This window comes from Musca autumnalis, unplaced genomic scaffold, assembly GCF_047663935.1.
Source record: "Musca autumnalis isolate F117 unplaced genomic scaffold, ASM4766393v1 scaffold_3, whole genome shotgun sequence".
NCBI classification, from domain to species: domain Eukaryota; kingdom Metazoa; phylum Arthropoda; class Insecta; order Diptera; family Muscidae; genus Musca; species Musca autumnalis.
In genome coordinates, this window is record NW_027411866.1 from 75,572,028 (window position 1) to 75,591,724 (window position 19,697).

Here is a 19,697-nt window from a genome sequence, read left to right on the forward strand (position 1 = left end):
CCCTTTGCTGTGTAACGTCATTTTTTTATTCTTTCCTTCTACTGTTTGTTTCGCTGCAACACGTAACACTTCCCTTCATTTGATGTTCAAGGAAAGTAAAGTTCGCAATTGGATGTGTGTTTAGATGTGGGTAAATCATTTTCAATGCTGTTTTTGTTTTCCTGACTTCACTCACTCGCTCGATGTACGACCTTCTTCTAGCTGCTACATCAAATTTCCTTTTCCGCTATTTTATGCTTCAGATAAGAAGGCATGATGATGATGATGACGGCGATGTGGGAGGAGGAATTAGCGAACACTAGAGTAAATGTCAGTTTCTTGCAAAAATTGAAATGGAAGAAGAAGAAAAAAACACACAACCAGGAATTTAAACGAAAACCCATTTCTCCATTTCTGTGTGTATCACCGCCGTTGACTTACAAAAAAAACCAACATTAGTTCTAGTCAAAACCCTCAAATATGCTATTTCAAAGAAGTACTTGGCCACAAAGCTGCCAGTTGCATCTCAAAGGAATTCAGTTTTTGTTGTTGGATTTTTCCAGTTTGCTCTCTAAGCCAAAATAAATATTAAAGAATTTGCAATGTTGAACTGGAAAAAGATTTACTTCGTCTTAAATTTTCGACAAAAATTTAGGTCTTGCGCTTTTAGAATTTTTATATTATTTCCCTAGCAATTTTTTATCCCATCGAAAATTAAAGAAAAATATTTAATTTTTAAATGAAATGGAAGCAATTTTTTGGATCACCACATGTAATAAAAACAAGTTAAACTGACAAAGTTCGACAGCGATGAATCTTGTTTTTTGCAGAGCAGGAAGTAAACTGAATCCATGAGAAAACAAGTAAGAAAGTATCAGTAAACTGTGCCGATAAAGATATATCCTCAGCGTCTGAAGTAAAGAAAAGAAGCAAACAAATTCTGACGTCCATATAATTTTTTTTTTTTTTTTGAGTTATTGGGGCAATTTCTAAGGAAGTATAGATTTGTCCCTCTGAAAAGAAGTGTACCGTCTGATCAAGGGTCGGATACAAAACATGTTGCCAAAAATTTAAAAAAGATTCTAGACGAGTCATTAAAGTAAACTCTTTCTAAGCTTTGTGTGGGAAGTACACGAAAGAGTAGACCGATGTAGTCGATATTCGGCCATAATACTACGATGTACAACGTTTGGACCAAATCGGTTTCTCCCTTCGAGGTTTATCTGACGTACTTCCTAGTTTAGTTGGTACAGGCAGGTTTTTTTTGAGATTTTCGATCACATCAGACCTATATGGAATTGCCCCGAAAACATTGCTCCGTCGTAACAGGACCCGAAAGAAGAACATTTTGGAAAAAAATTAAAAACGATCCCAGTTGAGCTGTTAAATTGCATTTTACCCAAATTTTCTGTGGGAGGTACCCGAAGGACGGGACACACATTGTGCATATTCCAACCTGATACATGACTAGATGAAATAATACGATGTGCAAAATTTGGACCAATCCAAAACTCCCTTCGGGAGTTATCCTGCAAGTTTACCGGCGATCTATGCCTGGAAGTAATATTACCATGGCCAATTTGGTTACTCCCTTCGAGAATTATCTTGCGTGGAGGTACTAGACCGATATGGCCCATCTTTTAACTTAAACTAAGTTTGGATAAAATATTACGAATGCCAAATTTTGGACGAGAATGACAGACAGAGGACGGATATTGCTCAATCGACTCCAAATTTCGACTTGCTGGTGCTATAACTAAAGGTATAACTATGTAAAATCTTAGGCTATTACTATATGAAGCTTTACTTGAAATTCATATTTTAGCCACGAGCCTTTTTTTATACCCTCCGATTCGAAGATGAGCTATATCGCCCTATGTTTTCGAATAGCTCCATATAACGATTCTTCCTAATTTCAAATATTTTGGAGTTTTTATCTACATGTTCTGACCGAATTAGTTGTAATTTATAATTTCAGGTTCAAAGTGGTCGAAAGACTTCTACATAAAAGTTATGGACTTGCGGCATATAACAGTACATCCCAATTTTTGGTATTCTGAGGTTTTACTCGATATTTTCGGTCCAAATAATATGTAATTTGGAATAAAGTGTTGCAGTGGACAAAAAAATTCTCCAACACAAATTGTAGACATAATCCCACGTTTTGGAATAACTTCCATTTCAGGAATTTTAAAGTTTCGGTCCATATAGGATTTAATTTTGCATTAAGGCTTCCGAATATTGTGGATATAGGACCACCTTGTGGAATATCCTCCATATCGCGGTACAAGATATTTTGAAGTTTTAATCGACATTTTCGGCCCAAACACTATGCAATTTGGCCTTAGGGTTCAAAGTGGTCAAACATTTTTCCCACCTGTTGGACTAGTGTCCATATTATGGAAGATATCAGATATTTGTAAGTTTTTATCTACATTTAGCTTCTAAAGTGGCTGTAGTTTGGCATTTAGAGTTCAAAGTGGTCAAAATGTTTCTTCACCAAAAATGGAGGACCTAGGACAATCTTCTGGTAACTATCACGGTATCATCCGATTTTATATAGCTTGAAGTTGATATCGATATTTTTGGCCAAAATAGAATGTAATTATACTCTGCACCACTATGTGGTGCAAAGTTTGTAACACATCGAAATAATGGTCGTACACCTATACTTATATATACCAAAATGAATATCTCGACGAGCTGAGTCGATATGCTACAGTTAGCAATTTTGGTCGGATCGTCACGAGCATTTGGTGTTGATAGGCGTCCCCTCCGGGAAGCCTATTGATTTTGGTAATGGTCGAATTATACTCAGAGGTCGGAATGGCCAAAAAATTTACTTGAGGAAAAAGTCAACGTTTTATTCCAAAGCGAATATATCCGCTTCTCTTAAGAGTATTCCAAAAGCAAAGCCTAATAATGATCGGACCGTCACGAGCATTTGGTGTCCCCTCCGGGAAGCCTATTGACTATGGTAATGGTCGAATTATACTCAGAGGTCGGAATGGCCAAAAAACTTACTTGAGGAAAAGTCAACGTTTTATTCCAAAGCGAATATCTCCGCTTCTCTAAGAGTATTCCAAATGCAAAGCCTAATAATGAAAGTGGAAAACTTCACCTTTAAAGCAATGGTTGGCTTAGGTGGTCAAACAACGGAGATATATCTGTAGTTGGTACAACATCCCATTTGTCGACTTTTTTTTTATATCACGCTATAGGTCGCAAATTTAATCGGATTGTTACTAAATTTTAGGGGTGGATTTGGGTACCAGAGAAAAATGCTATTGATTTTGGCGATGGTCAGATTCATGCAGGGGTCGGAATGGGCAAAAAGATAATGTGGAGAAAAATTCAACGTTTTTTGTACCCCTAGCATTTAGGCTAAAGATGGTATATACACTTTGATACGACCAAAAATGTACCTCGTCGGAATAATTAGGTTTTAAACCCCAAGTATGTTTGTACGAAATCTGGTCCAGGCAATCTAGCCATGTCCGTCCAGCCGTTTGTCGGGCTGGCACGATAACTCTCGAACGGATCAACCGAATCGCTCCAAAATTTGGCATTTGTAATATTTTGTCCAAACTTGGTTTAAGTTCGAAGATGGGCCATATCGGTGCAGCCCTTAAAAATTGTGTGAACGATAACTCTCGAAGGGGCTATCGATTTGGTCCGATCTTTGTACATTGTATAACTCCATCCAGATAGATAGGGTTCGAATATGTGTACCTCCCACAAAAATTCGGAAAAAGTGAAGTTCGAGACTTTCTCTCGGATCATTTTGTGGTGGGGTACGTCACACACAAAATTTGGGAAAAGTGCAGTTTGAGGACCCGTCTCGGATCTATTGGATTTTTTTGCATAAGGCTGTTTTCACGGTCCCTATTACAAAGGTAAAATTTTTTCCACCGTTGCTTTTGGGCCTAAGATAATGACCCAAAAGCTATTAAAATTCTGCCAGTATATATTAAATGGTTGGTTGTTTCTTCCGAATTTAGTTTATCATTATAATATTCTCGATTTTGGCATAGCCCCACATTACTGTACTTGCAGATTCCGCCTATTTTGAAGCAGACTTGTGATGCCAAACCAAAATATTTTTTATACGGCATTATCATTGTGTTCTTTTTCGTCAGAGGCCGAGGGTATATCTCCGTCAGCACAGCTGAGTCGGAGTCTAAGTCTACGAGTCGAAGTGGAGCAATTTTGCTGGAGTCGGAGTCGGAAAAAATTACTCGACTCCGATTCCGGGAACATTTTTTGTACATTATAGAAATATAACATTAAATTCGGTACACAATTTTTTTCGAAAATCATTACTTATTTTAAAAGAAAGTTATAAGAAAATGGTACATATATTACTAGTCTTTTCGTCACCAAATGTATGTATGTCGAGAATATTTTTGGTCCAACTGATCCGTTAATTTTTTGCAATCAAAAGTAAAGTTCTATGACAATCAAATAATAATTGGACATTTAACGTCATCTATATACGTCCTACAAGTCTTCCGATAGAAGACCTACTGGTCTTCTCACAAAGACGTTGACTTCCATTTTGTGTCATCTAATAGAATGCAAGGATGACTTCTCTACAGGACCTGTTGGACTCCTATGAAAGACATTGTGGTCTCTATGGGAAATCCTACTGATTACACTGTAACACACAATGGAAGACTACGTTTGTAAAATTCCCTTTGGGAACGAAAGCCCCTATCCAGTAAATTAAGAACACCAAAGGATTCCATAGCTGGTGATTCTGAGTTATGACGTAATGATTTTTAGATATCTTTGTTTGGCGATATTGTTTCATTATTTTAAGATAACATGTTTCCAGTTAAATAGAATGAGGAATCTTTTTATAGAAAGTTTTATCATTCTAGCTCAGTTCCTTAATGTCCTTTTTTCTTGAATTGAAAAAGTAACAGAAAATCAGACTTACTAGATGAAAAAAATTTACAAAAATGTTCCTCCGAAAATGTCATGTAGGTTCCCCACATCCAAGATATCGATATTGTCACGTTTTTATTATCCTTTCTCAATTTAACCTGTTTCTTTATCAAACAAGTAAGAAAGTCTATAGTCGGACGGAGCCGACCATGGGATACCCTATACCACTATCCCTGGACAATCGCTCTCCACGGAACTTCTTTTCAATGATTGTGAAAATTTAATTATCAAATATCAGAGATGTAATGTATAATACTTATGACCAAAACCAAAAAGTTATCTAGCATGACAAAGACATTTTTTTAGCAGGAAAGAAAAATTTAGTTCGCATGAACTAAAATGCAATGAAACCCACTTACATATGTAGTACTACTACTTCCGTTGTTTACCCGCTACGTTATTGAAAATTTTACCAATTTCACACAAAAGTTTCAGTCCATTTAACCCGCTAAGTATTATCTGATCTTCACGTTGGTTTGTACGCTTCTTCTTCATCATAAACTCAAACTTTGTTTAAAATTTTGCGGGTTATTATTTTGACCTACAGAGCCGCTACAAAATTGGTTAAAATTTTGTTTTTGGTCCATTTCATTCCCTGAAGATTTCATTTCTATTCTGGCCCGAACCCAACTTCCTTAAAAAAATTCGTTACAATCGGTCCATAATTGCGGCCTTAAGCTAGTTTACAATTTTTAATGGACGGACACACATCGCTAAATATGTAGCATGTGATAAAAATGTGGTTCTCTACACAGAACCCATTATATATTAGGCAGTAGGCCCGTTATCTAGCAAACACTTTATTGCAATTTACATCAGAGGAAAGGTCAGTATTTTTTCCATATGTAGTCTAATTTGCGAAATATATATGTCCTCAAGGAATCAAAATATCGACCAACAATAAAATTTTTATATTTTTCATACAAAAGTAATGGTTCATTTCACCCGCTAAAGAATATCAGATCATCATTCAAAATTGTAGGCATCTTTTTCGACCTATACTCTTACCCGGTGCAAAATTTCGTGACTATTGATGTATAATTGCGACTTCTAGCGAATTTATTATTACACTACAAACAAATAACGGAATATATTAGGCTGTAACTCTGTTATCTGATCATGCACACCAACATAATTGGCATCAATTGAAAGGTAAAGCGTTCCACTTTTAAGTATATCTCACTGTATATTAAAAATTTTCACAATTTTCACACAAAAGTTTTGGTCCATTTAACCCTCTAAATATTATCCGATCGCCATCTCAAATAGCAAGCTTCTTCTTTGTCATATACTCTAACCTTATTTAAAATTACGCGTTGATCGGACTATTATTGAAACCTACAGAGCCGCTAGAAAATTGGATAAATATTATGTTTTTGGTCCATTTCACCCGCTAAATATTTCACGATCATCACCAATAAGAATAGGGATCTATTCTGATCTGAACCCGGCCTGATCTGAACCCGGCCTCGTGACGATCGGTCCATAATTGCGGCCAGGAGCGTGTTTACAATTTATAATGGACAGACGGACGGACGGACGGCCACACATCTCAAAATCGCTTTATATCGTCGAGATATGAAGATTGGTATACCACATTGGGGGTCTTCGACGAATATTTCGCGGTGTTACATGAATTTTTACCAAAACAAACTTATAATACCCTTTTCCACATTGTGGTATAGGGTATACAAACCCGTATGTTTATGTATTTCGGTACATTTCGTATGAATTAACTAAGTATGAAATTCGGATGGACATAACACAGTAGACCTTTTTACAACCCCATATCATATTTTGATGAACTTTTACATAAGATTAGATAAAATCTTAATTATTAGGTGATTCAATGAAAATCTAGTTAAAGCATCAAAATCTAGTAATTCATCGATCAATTTTTTTCAAATTGTGTATGCCCGTTTATGACCAAAAACTTCCATTTTAAACCAACAATTGAAAATTTGACTTTTTCTATCCATTACTTCCCTAAAATCGAATATTTTTTACACAATCGATCGATGAAGAACTGGTCTTTGCTGTCCTTGTTATGAAAACACAAAAGATTTGGCTATATGGGCCGAAACATAGGAAAAAGTTAAAAATTTGTACACATTTTATTAATTTTTAGTGGTATAGGAATTTACACTCGGAGTCGACCCGGAGTCGGAGTCGGAAAAGCCTGGTTTGGAGTAGACTCCGAAACCCTGCTTTATAGGGTCGCAAATGATTAGTTCGATGTGTTATAAACAGAACAAGTAAGAACGACGTTAAGTTCGGCCGGGCCGAACTTGTTATACCCTCCAACACGAGTTGTATTGAAGTAAAATGGAACAATTAGTTTCCTTTCGTTTATAAAGAAGACAAATGCCAAAATCTCTGTAAGATGTGGCTAAAACGTAGAAAAGACCAAAAATCAAGAGGTATGCTTCTATGGGGGATATAAGAAGACGTGGACCTACACTAATAATTCTTTTCTGGAATATTTAATAACCCCATAGAAGACTAAATAACAAATTTCAGTCATTTCGATGGGATATTCACGTCACAATCTTCAGAATTACGAAAATCGGGAGGTACAGTTCTATGGGGGCTATATGAATGCGTGGACTTATACCAACAAATTTCAGGTGGAAAGTTTTATACAACCAACGATAACTAAATACCAAATTTCAGCGATTTTGGTAGGATAATGAAGCTAAAACCTTAAAAATACCGAAAATCGGGAGGTACCGTTCTATGGGGGCTATATAAAAACGTGGACCGATATATCCCATTTTCAATACCAACCATCCTGCAAGTACTAAAAACTTCTGTACCAAATATTGACTCTCTATCTTTAGAATTGCGAGATGTATCTTGATTTCAACAGACAGACGGACGGACTGACAGACGGACATGGTTAAATCGACATAGAATTTTATGCTGATCCATAATATATATACTTTATAGGGTCTCCGACGAATATTTCGATGTGTTACAAACGGAATGACAAATTTAATTATACCCTCCATATGGTGGAGGGTATAAAAACAAACTTAATATACCCTTCATACTATGGTGGAGGGTAAAAAAAAACTTGTATAGTCGTGATAAGGGACCTGAGTACAACCTGTTGCAAAAATCAAAATGATCTGAGAGGAGGTCCTAAACTGCTCTTTTCACAAATTTTCCATATTCGAACTTGATCTATGTCTGGTAGAAATATTCTGTCTGGTATTGACCAAATCGATTATAGTGCTCACCATTTTAGCGAAAATGTTCAAACTTTTTGGGGAGGTACCCCATGTTACCCACCTTCGAAGTTGATTTCAGTTTTCTCCAATTATTTTGGACCGAATCGGTTGATCCGTTCGAGAGTTATCATGCACTTCAGCCAGACAGAAAGACGGACGGTCATGACTAAATCGACTCAAATTTCTCCGCAACAGATTTCGTCCAAATATACGTGGGATTGCAAACCACAGTGGTGCAATGCTTAGCACGTATGAATCGGTGTGCACACATCGGTATAAGAGAAGTCTCCCGTATTCCTTCGGGGATGTGTATGGCAACATATGTATGTATACTTGGGATCCAAAACCATTATTTCGATGAAGCACATGTTGGTCTTATGAATATGTGATTATCCTCTTTAGCCTAAAGGCTGAGGGTAAAATGGTTATACTTATAATTGTACCCATGGAAATTAAATGTTCATTCGTATTCAATTTCCTTGCATTTCCAGGCATTTTCAATTTACATTCCCATACCAAACTTTACACAATTGTCGTATAGAGCAACGGTATGAGAATATGTTACAATAAAATTTATTCCTCTTGCCTGACAATTTTAAGAAAGTATTTCTACAATAAATATTTCACACACAATGAATAAAATACTACTTCCTTGAATTTTGTTTCTGCTATTCGTTATGTTGACAATGAAAAACGAAAGAGAGATATGCCGGAATGCTGGCGAATAAAGGAAGAACATTTCTTAATATACACCCACATCCATGCACGCACGCGGACATTTCAAAGTGTGCGTGTTGGTTAGTGTGTCAAGAAAATTTTATTTTACTTTACTTTAAAGTAACAAAGTTTTATAAGTTGAAACGACTCTTAATCTTCGGAGGAAGAAAAAAAAAACAGAATTTATTTGATGCACATAAGTTAGTGTTTGATATGGTAAAGGCGGGTTATTTACTTGAGTGCATAAATATTTGGCACTTACAAATGAGAGAAAATTTCTTTACTTGGCAGTAGCTTTTATCTGTTCCTTTATATCTTCTTTTTTTAAAAGTGGATAAAAGTTTGGGTATATCAAACTTCTAGTGGATTTTCAAATTTCAAAGTTGATGATTTGTTTAGCGGTGGCAATATGGTTAGTAGCGTTATCTATAGTCAAATAATGAAACTGTTATTTTGCAACAGTTCGATTTTTATTTTAGAAGGAATTTGGGCGGCTGTCCTATAAATATTTAAAGAATTTGCGTTTAAAACTAAATATAAATCTAAAATAAAGATCACCTATTTGTCTTAAAAATCGTGAAAAAATCTCCATTCGGAGACACATACTGAATTTTATTTCTCTTTTTCAGTTTTGCAACAACAACTGTATGGAGTTTACTACAATTATGAATTTATCGCTTAGTTTTAATTTGCACTGTTTACTTAGCTCTTGTTGTTATAATCTTGTTATATCCTCCACCATAATATGGAGGGTATAATTAAATTTGCCATAGAACGGTAGCTCCCCATTTTCGGTGTTTTGAAGGTTGTGGCCACAACAACCCACCGAAATGGCTGAGATTTGGTATTTAGTCTACGTTGGAAGTAAAATCCTTTCCGACTGAATTTCGTCGGTATAGGTCCACGTTTCGATATAGCCCCTCCCGATTTTCGTAATTGTGAAAGATGTGACGTCAATATCCCTCCGAAATGACTAAAGTTTGTTATTTAATCTTTCATGGGGTTATAAAATGTCCCAGAAAAGAATTATCAGTATAGGTCCACGTCTTCCTATATCCCCCACAGAAGCATACCCCTTGATTTACGGAATTTTTTAGGTTTTAACTACATTATCTTACTGAAATTCAGGAAATATGGTATTTAGTCTTCTTTGAGCCTAAAAACTTTACTCCAGAAATTTGTCGGTATAGATCGACGTTTTGTGAATGCCCTCATAGAACGGTACCTACCGGATTTAGTTTTTTGAAAGTTAGCCACATTGTTTTAACGAAATTGCTGGAATTTGGTATTTAGTCGTCTTCATAAAACAAAGGAAAATAATTTTTCAGTTTTATTTCAATACAACTCGCGGCCATCCGGCCGGCCGAACGTAACGCCGTTCCTACTTGTTTTCTATTTATTTTGGCTATTCAATTATGCTTCTGCATTGTGACATTGTAACACCTTCTCTTCTAACTTATTTACTACCACAGCCCCATTAGTTGTTTGCACTCACCGGTCTGTATGTGCCTACATGTATATATTTGCCAATCGGTTAGCATTTCGCATGAACATTGTAGAACCTCCCAGATTCAGGGGACTAGCACAGTCTATAAAGCATTGGGGCACATATACATAAATACGGGAAAGGAGCGGCTGGGAGTTTAGTTGTGAATTATAACGCGATCTTAAACCGTAAGTGTAAGTAAAGAAGTAATGTGTAAACTAACTGAAGTCTTGTGTGAATAACTGAAGTAAAATCAATCGTGCATTAAATATATTATTAGCAAATAATAAAAAATCACAAACATCTATATGTCGCTGAACTAACAAATGAATGCGCAAGAAAAACTACCAAATTTGAGTGTGTTTTTCAATTTTTTTGTTTGTTTTGAAGCAAAAGCGAAGGAAATAATATTTCTAAAACTAATGTTTGGGTGTGTGTCGTGCGCACACATTTACGTTTCGAAATACATAAACAGGGGGTAAGGGAATCTTGCAGCAACATCACTGGATGCTCGTGTACACGTCTGCCTTAAATCCGGAACAGGTTGTTACACATCTCTTCATTCATTTCTTACTCATTGGATGATCACTGGCAGAGCAGTCAATTGTTCCACGCTGAAAATTTTGTGGCTCTGAATGACTACCAAAATGCTCTCTAATGCTTGAAACCCCACTGAAGAAAAGACGAATCTCCAATCAGCATTGTCCGAAGCAACCAGTGTTGTAAGTGTGCGAACAAAGTTATGCAACACTTATACAACTCCTGCCGCAAAAAGAACTTTCCGTATGAAATTTGTCGGTACAGATCCTTGCCTTAATATAGGCCCATTAGAACGGTACCTCCCGATTTTCGGTATTTGTAAAGTTGTGTCCACAAACACCATTCCGACTGAAATTCGTCTGTATAGGTCCACGTTTTTCTATAGTCCCCATAGAAACGTACCTCCCGATTTACTTTTTTCTGAAGATTTTGTAGTCAATATTCCGCCGAAATGAATGAACTTTTTTATTCTTCCATGAGCTAATTTTAGTTATTCCAGAACAGAATTATCAGTATAGGTCGTTGTATATCCCATATAGAAACGTACCTCTTGACTTTCGTTATTTTGAAGATTTTAGTCACATTATCTTACCGAAATATCGGAAATTTGATATTTAGTGTCATTTGAGTCTAAAAACTTTCGGCAAGAAATTTGTCGGTATAGATCGACGTTTTGGTATAGCACGCATAGAACGGTATCTCTTGGATTTCAGTATTTTTAAGGTTAGCCACATTGTTTTACCGAAATTGCTGAAATTTTGTATTTAATGTTCTCGATTAACGAAAGGAAACAAATACAACTCTTGGTGAAGGCCGAACTTAACACCGTTCGTACTTGTTTGCTCATAATTATTGGCCTCATTCTGTCCTCCAAATATTTTTAAAAATCCGATATTGGCCTTCCTAACTACCTATAAATTAAACAGGTTTTGTTCCTCTTAAAATACAAAACATCCACATTTATTGATCTTTTCACACTAGACCCGCTATTCTTTACAAAATCCATGGACATTGAACTCATTCGGTCCTCCTAATAATCTTTATGAATAGAACAGCTTTTTTTAATCCTATTACGCCCTTCTCTTTTTTGGCAAAAACTTGTTATGGAAAAAATATGAAATTATGTTTCCCTTTGTGTATTTTCTTCTTAAAAACGATTATATCTCACCTCACGTATGCAGCATTAAATCTTTGTTATAATTTGGGAATAGTTTGTATTCATCAAAGTAATGTAAGTAAGTGTTCTGATATACATCTCCCTTTCCCCACAACTTTCACTGAAGGTAAAATTATTCTAATATCTCACCTGAGTATTTTTCACTTTATTTTCATTAAAATGCATAGATCAACACAATTGTGGATAACAAAACAAACATCGACTCAATAACACACTTTCTTTCGCACACACCCACACTCATTTTCACAAACCATTGGTATGTTTGCTCGTTTGTTCGTGTATACTATGTCAAGTGAAAAAAACGCTTTACCCCAAAGAATTTGGGGGAAGTGGGTGAATTTTCGAAACCCCAGCAAAAAACCTTAACAATGGCCTCAAGATTAATGAATATGTATGTATGTATGTAACGACATGGAGCTGGGGTAATATATCCTTGGGTTTTTTAAGATAATTATGGATGTGTGTAACTGTCTTAGGAACACAGATAAACACCTTTAAATGTACAGAACACACACAAACGAACACGCTGTTCACATTGTGGGTGTGCAAATTCACCTGTTTTGGAATTCTTTTCCATATCGGTAGGATGTTGAAGTAAACTAAGAAGAAGGAGCATCAAACATGTTTGTTTGCCACTTTCCACACCCACCTCCTACCTACCCCCCGCTTTAACCACACTCGGTCAGATAACAAACGCATCAGCATTCAAGTGTGGATCCATGCAATCATAATGTGGTTTTGCGTTTCTAAAATACTTCCCCACTCCTGCCCCCTTAATTCATCTGCCGAAAGGTGAGGAAATAGCATCCGGTGTTGGGTATGAAATGTATTCTTCGTTTTCAAAATTTGAAATACCGAAAAATAATGGCATTGGCATTAAATAGCAGTAGAAGATTCTTGTTGAGCACAGTGGTAACTGGGAACAAATTTAGGCCAATATTTAGGATGTTTTTAATAACAAGAGATTCAATAAAATAAGTTAAACAAGTAAGAACGACGTTAAGCTAGGCCGAACTTGTTATACCCTCCATCACGAGTTGTATTGAAGTAAAATTAAACAATTAGTTTTCTTTCGCTTATGAAGAAGACTAAATTCAGCAATTTCGGTAAAAAAGTGGCTAAACTTCAAAATACCGAAATTCGGGAGGTACTATGGGGGCTATATCAAAACGTCGATCTATACCAATCTAAATACCAATTTTCACCCCTTTTGGAGTAATATTAAGGCCACAACCTTCAAAAAGTTAAAATTTTGGTGGATTATTGCGGCCAACATCTTTCAAAATTTCGGAAATCGGGAGCTACCGTTCTACGGGTGCTATATGAAGGCGTGGACCTATACCTACAAATTTCATATGGAAAGTTCTATAACCTAAATGAAGACCAAGTGCCAAATTTCAGCAATTTCGGTGTGATAATGAGGCTAAAACCTACAAAATACCGACGATCGGGTATTACCGTTCTATGGGGGCTATATCTACACGTGGACCGATATAACCTTTTTGCAATACCAAACATCCTAGGGGCAATAGAAATTTCTATACCAAATTATAAAGCTCTATCTTAAAATTTACGTGCTGTATCTTCATTCAAAAGACGGAAGGACAGACGGACATGGTTATATCGACTTTGAATGTTACCCTGTTATAGGGTCTCCGATAAATATTTCGATGTGCTACAAGCGGAACGATAAATTTAATTATACCTCCATACTATGGTGGAGGGTATAAAAAGTATCAGTCAGTTTTGCCGACAAATATATATACACTCAGACTGCGTGAATTGAAACTTTCACATATTGACAATATCGAATCGAATACCGGCTACGCAACGAAAATCCTTTTCTCCAATAATTATTTATGTTTTCAGACTTTGTGGCCCTTTTTGTGGCGACAAAATATATATTAGTATTAAAGCTTAAGAGTGTTGCGCAGGTGGTACCGCAAGTAATGGATCGACCAATTAGGAAGTGGATTGTAGTTGGGGATTCATTTCTTTTCGTTAGATATCACGCCCACCAGTTATTTCAGTTGGTCACCGTATAACTTAGAGCTTTTGAATTACTATATTATGAAGCGTGGACTTGCATACGAAAAACATAAACAGGACCACAAGGAGTGGCATAGACATAAATTTCCAATGGGTGTTTGAATATACCGTAAACTGCACTTAAACAAAAATGTTGAACTTTAAAGATAGAGGTACCCTAAGGAGAAGACCGATATGGACCATATTCGAAATTAAATTAAATTTGGACAAAATAATACGAGATCCAAAGTTTGAACCAAATCGGGTAGTTCAGTGAAAAAATGTATCAAACTCCAAAACACATTGGGGATTTTTGGTGGAAAAGTGTTGTGACCACTTGGAACCTCAAATGTCAAATTACAGTTAATTCGGCTAAAAATTGTAGCTAAAACCCTCAAAATAACCAGAATCCGCAGGTACCGTTATATGGGAACTATACCAAAACATGGACTTATGTACCTGTGTAAAGGAGCTGTTCCAAAACATGGACCTATGTTGACAACTTTTAGTTGAGAAAATTTGTGAACACTGGAAACTTCAAATGTTAAATTATAAGCAGTTCGGTTGAAAAATGTTGCAAATTACACCATCAGCATTTATGCTACACTTTCATACTTGCAAAATGTGCCTCATCGGAATAACGGTTTTAGACCCCAAGTTTGTTTGGACGAAATCTGTTTCATATTATTTGGAGTTGATGTCCGTCCGTTTGTCTGGTTGGTTGGTGCGCACAATAACTATGGAATGGATCAACCGATTCGAACCAAAATTTGCACTTCGAAATAACTTGAAAGGTGCAAAAAGGTCCATACATCCTGAGAAAGTAGTCTGAAAGGTGCAAAAAACCCCTTGACACCGTGTGTAGTGGTTGGAGCACAAGATAACTTTCGAACAGATCCTCAGATTCGGTTCAAAATTTAGCCTTCGTAATATTTTGACGAAACTTAGTTCAAGTTCGAAGATGGGACATATCGGTCGAAGGGGTATCCTTATCAGAGCTGAAATCTCCTCCCATCGTCACCTCTTTGGAGTTTTCGATGGGGGTTACTCCCGCTCTTGACGTAGGGATTTTACTGCCACGCACTTCCCCTTTTGGTACGTGAGGATATTCACTTTCAAATTTCCTCACGTACTTGAGGTTAGACCGTATCATCTGAAATTCCCTTACGCTGATGGTATTGGGGTCCTTATTGGCATACTGATTGCAATAATTAGTTGCCCTTCGATATGATTTTCTGTCTCTTGTTTCCTTGGCTTTTGCAGAAGTGGAGGTCTGTGGATTCAGCAAATCGTCCATTTTTTCGACAGGTTCTTCGCTCGCGCTGCTTTTTGCCTTATAAGCAGAGGTTTGTCGGAATTGTCCGACACCAAAGCATCACCGGATGGGTGGTGATTAGCTAGACTAGAGGTAGGGACATGGATCACTGTCGCGTCCATATCTTCCTCCTCCTCAGTCAGCGATAACTTTTCCCAAATTGAGTGTCAAGGGAACGCTTCCTCAATTAAATTGAGAAGTACAAGGCTCTGTCTGTTCAAACTGTCGTTAAGATGGTCCAGTTCCGGAGCGTCGTCCCCGCCCATAGATATAACCATGTCCGTCTGTTGAAATCAAGATACAGCTCGCAATTTTTAATATAGAGCCTAGTAATTAGGTATAGAAGTATCTATTACTCCAAGGATGTTTGGATCGGTAATATCGGTCCACGTTTTGATATAACCCCCACAGAACGGTACCTCCCGATTTTCGGTATTCTTAAGATAGTGGCCACAATAATTCACCGAAATGTCTGAAATTTGGTATTTGGTCTTCATTTGGGGTATAAAATTTTCCATACAAAATTTGTCGGTAAAGTTCCGCGCCTTCATATAGCCCTCACAGAACGGCATTTCCCGATTATCGGTATTTTGAAGATTTTAGCCTCATTGTCAAAACGAAATGGCTGAAATTTAGTAATTAGTCTTTATTTGGGATATTAAACTTTCCATATGAAATTTTCCGGTATAGGTCCACGCTTACATATAGCCCCCATAGAAAGATACCTCCCGATTTTCGGTGTTTTGAAGGTTTTAGCCTCATTATTACACCGAAATGGCTGAAATTGGGTACTTAGTCTTTGTTGGAGGTAAGAGCCTTTCTGATTGAAATTCGTCGGTATAGGTCCACGTTTCGACAAATCGGTGCTTCCCGATTTTAGTAATTCTGAAGGTTGACGTCAATATCCCACCGAAAGACTGAAATTTGTTATTTTGTCTTCCATGGGGCTATGAAATATTCCACGAGAGAATTATCAGTATAGGTCCACTCCATAGAAGTGTACCTCTTGATTTTCGGAATTTTTAAGGTTTTGCCGAAATATCGGAAATTTGGTGTTTAGTCTTCTTTGAGTCTAAAAACTTTCCGCCAGAAATTTGTAGGTATAAAAATTTGTAGAATTTCGGTATTTTGAAGGTTAGCCACATTGTTCTTCCGAACTTTCGGAAATTAGTCTTCTTCATAAACGAAAGGAAACTAATTGTTCCATTTTACTTCAATACAACTCGTGGTGGAGGGTATAACAAGTTCAGCCTAGCCGAACTTAACGTCGTTTTTACTTGTTTTCTTTAGCTCCGAGGCTGAAGGTAATACATATCTCTGTCGGCACTGCTGAGTAATACTTTCTTACTTGTTCGTATTATCACCGAATTAAGACTTTTCAATAAAAACTGAAAATAATAAAGTAAAAAAATAATAACGGATTTTGAAGGAATTTAAATCGAAGGAAAACTTTTGATATTGCTTTCAAACGAGGAAAAATTTTAAAATATGTAAAATCGCTAAAGAGTTACAGTATTTCGCCCCAGATTCGGAATCACGTTACATGGTATCAAACAACCGTAGTAATGTAATGCTAAAGCGCTCCTAAAAGGCACATTTACTGAGACATAAGCCACGCATGATATTCAGATAAGACAAGTAGTGTAAAGTATCCGCGTGCTTATACATACTTCCACCTAAGTAAATAAAGTTTCCATCACACCATTCCGTACATATCTCTAGTCACTATTCTCGTCTAATAGTCCAGTCAAAATAGACATTGAAAAATCAAACATTTCCTCAAAGCTGAATTTTGGGGGAGAGCTATGGTTTTCCATTAGAAGCAATGTCCTAAAAGTCCCCATCAATCCCCTGTATGCAAAAACAGTTATTCAGGGTCAAAGGTCAAAATTTGGGGATTTTTAGGTTTTCGGATTTTTGCTTGAAAATGGTGGGTATAATCAAAAAGTGACTAGAGCAAATATTGTAGACAGAAAAAATTCTCTATATCTTTTTTCTTTAAAATTTTTTCCTAGAAGGAACCATTCTTGAAATATAGCGGTTCTAAAAAACACATTATTTATATGCACTTATGAGGGAAACGCATATAACTTTCATGGGCGGCAGATTTAAAACCGGGTTAGACCGGGTTCTAATAAACCGTTTAAAAGCTTATAGATATACGTAACACATGGCGTCCGCCTCATGATGTTCTTACGTGACTTACTTCTTCACATGTGTAATTTGACACCTATATCACAATATCTCAAGAACGGTGGCTCCTACTGAAAAGTCATAAAGATCATTCTTGTAGAAAATTGTTAAGCCTATATCTTTAACTTTAGTCGATTGCTGACAAGTCTTACCGTTTTTGAGAAAATAAAAAAAAACAGAATAAGGTCTCAAAAAATTACCTTTCATCCTGAATAACTTCGTTTGCACACATAGGATCGATGGGGACTTTTAGGACGTTACTTATAATGGCAAACCCTATCTTTGTGGGAATTTTTGCTATTTCCATGACTATTTTGACTGGACTACAATTTGTATCCAATTTCATTAAAGCCAGTCGATACTTTACCACATTGGAAAATTGTCACCAAACTTTTCGTTACAAATTATAATAATGACAACCTTTTCCTTCAATATGCCTGCAAAAACCACAATTCTTTTCTATGATTTCATTAAAAATAATGAGCATCCTCATCGTTTCTATTATTCCAATTCTTCCTACCCCAAACCACAAATGTTTAATAAATTTAAACCACACCAAACGGCTGTTGTGTCTTTCAGGTTACAACACCTGCATGGAATTATAAAATGAAATCAAATATAAAGGACAATACGACAGAGGGGTTGGTCAAATGGGAATTGTCATCAATAAATATAGAAATATCTCACAATGCATCTGTAACCTCAAATTGAAATGTTGGTATCCCAACTATATCCTTTTCCTCAGTGCAGGATGTCCTTTTAGAACATTTCAAATATGGTTAATATTGATATTGCATTCATTCATTACAAATGCCCAATGGCAAAGAGGAAATGTCCAGGTATGCAGTCACACAATGACAATGGCAATAATTTGTCTGTTTGTGTAATTTGTTCTTATCCTTTAACAAGGACATTTGTTTGACATTATCTTGTGTGAATGGGTTCTTACCGGTATTTAGTTTAACAATCACTCCCAATTGTGTGAGTGCACGTGTCTCGTACATTTGCAAAATAATGAATGGTCAGTTTGGATTTCGAACATAATCTCTTTGATAATAACCAGCATCAAATTTACCTGGAAAGAGACAAAAGGATAGAAATAATCTATGAATATAATTATCATATTAAAACGAAGGTAATTTCTATATAAAAATGGGGGGAGGGAATGAGTTTGTGAACTGAATAAAATATTTACTAATATTTATAATATTTTATTAATAAATTAAGACATTATTGCAAAACACACATTGGAAGGTTAGATGTCCATACTTGGGAAGCTCAATCTATAAAGGTCTACAAATATTGGCTAAAATTTATGAAAAGAGAATTGAATAAATTAAGATCAAAGATATGAAACTAAGGACTAGACAAATTGTAGTTTGCGAAACTAATGTTCATAAACAAACGCAGAGGCATTGCTGTATAACTGATAAATCTATAACTATAAAGTAGCGGTGAGGTGAGTGACTCACTGACAGCTTGAAACTTGAAATTTTGAGTGGGTGTTGTTGTTGATGTGTAGGGGTGACAGAAGGCTTGGTTTTTTGGAAATTCGAACTAGAAGGGTACTAAAAGGTACTAAATAAGATACCCTTTGTATTGGTCAAACGGGTAGAGCTAGGTCCCAATTTACATTAGGCGATTTTCCTTGCGGCAATTTTTCTCGTTCTCTTTTAAACTTGCCTCTTGAGTTTATACAGGCAATTCAGTTTCGGCATGTTTTGTTTTGAAAACATTGGAAATAATGTAAAAAACGAAAAATATAAAAATTGCCGGTACGAACAGCTTTTTCCAATTTCCATTCCCCTAACGTGTCTCTCCCACAAACTGTGACACGCCGCAAGTAAACTTGCCTAATGTAAATTGGGACTAAAATTCTGAAACTTGGGGTAACTGACGGGGAGTTAGAAATATGTACCAAAGGGGTTTTGGAAATTTGACTTATAAGTGTATGAACAGTACTAAATGGTACTAAATTTAGTACAATTTGGATTTGGGTGAACGGATAGAGCTGGAATCCTGAAATTTGCAATGAGGGTCACTGATGAAGAGTAACAATGAATGGTTGTTGGAAATTCG

General features: G+C 36.3%; 1 protein-coding gene across 16 annotated transcripts in view; it reads right to left on the bottom strand.

Annotated features, from left to right (window-relative positions):
* The window catches only part of X11Lbeta, an 815,486-nt gene that overhangs the window by 451,654 nt on the left and 344,135 nt on the right, over window positions 1–19,697 (bottom strand). The window contains exon 1 of one of the 16 annotated variants that reach the window (XM_073971801.1): window positions 18,568–18,664. The exons of the other annotated variants lie outside the window; for them this stretch is intronic. The gene's annotated coding sequence lies outside the window, so the exon portion shown is untranslated. Of the gene's footprint in view, window positions 1–18,567; window positions 18,665–19,697 lie in introns of those variants that run through there. 16 annotated transcript variants of the gene reach the window in all.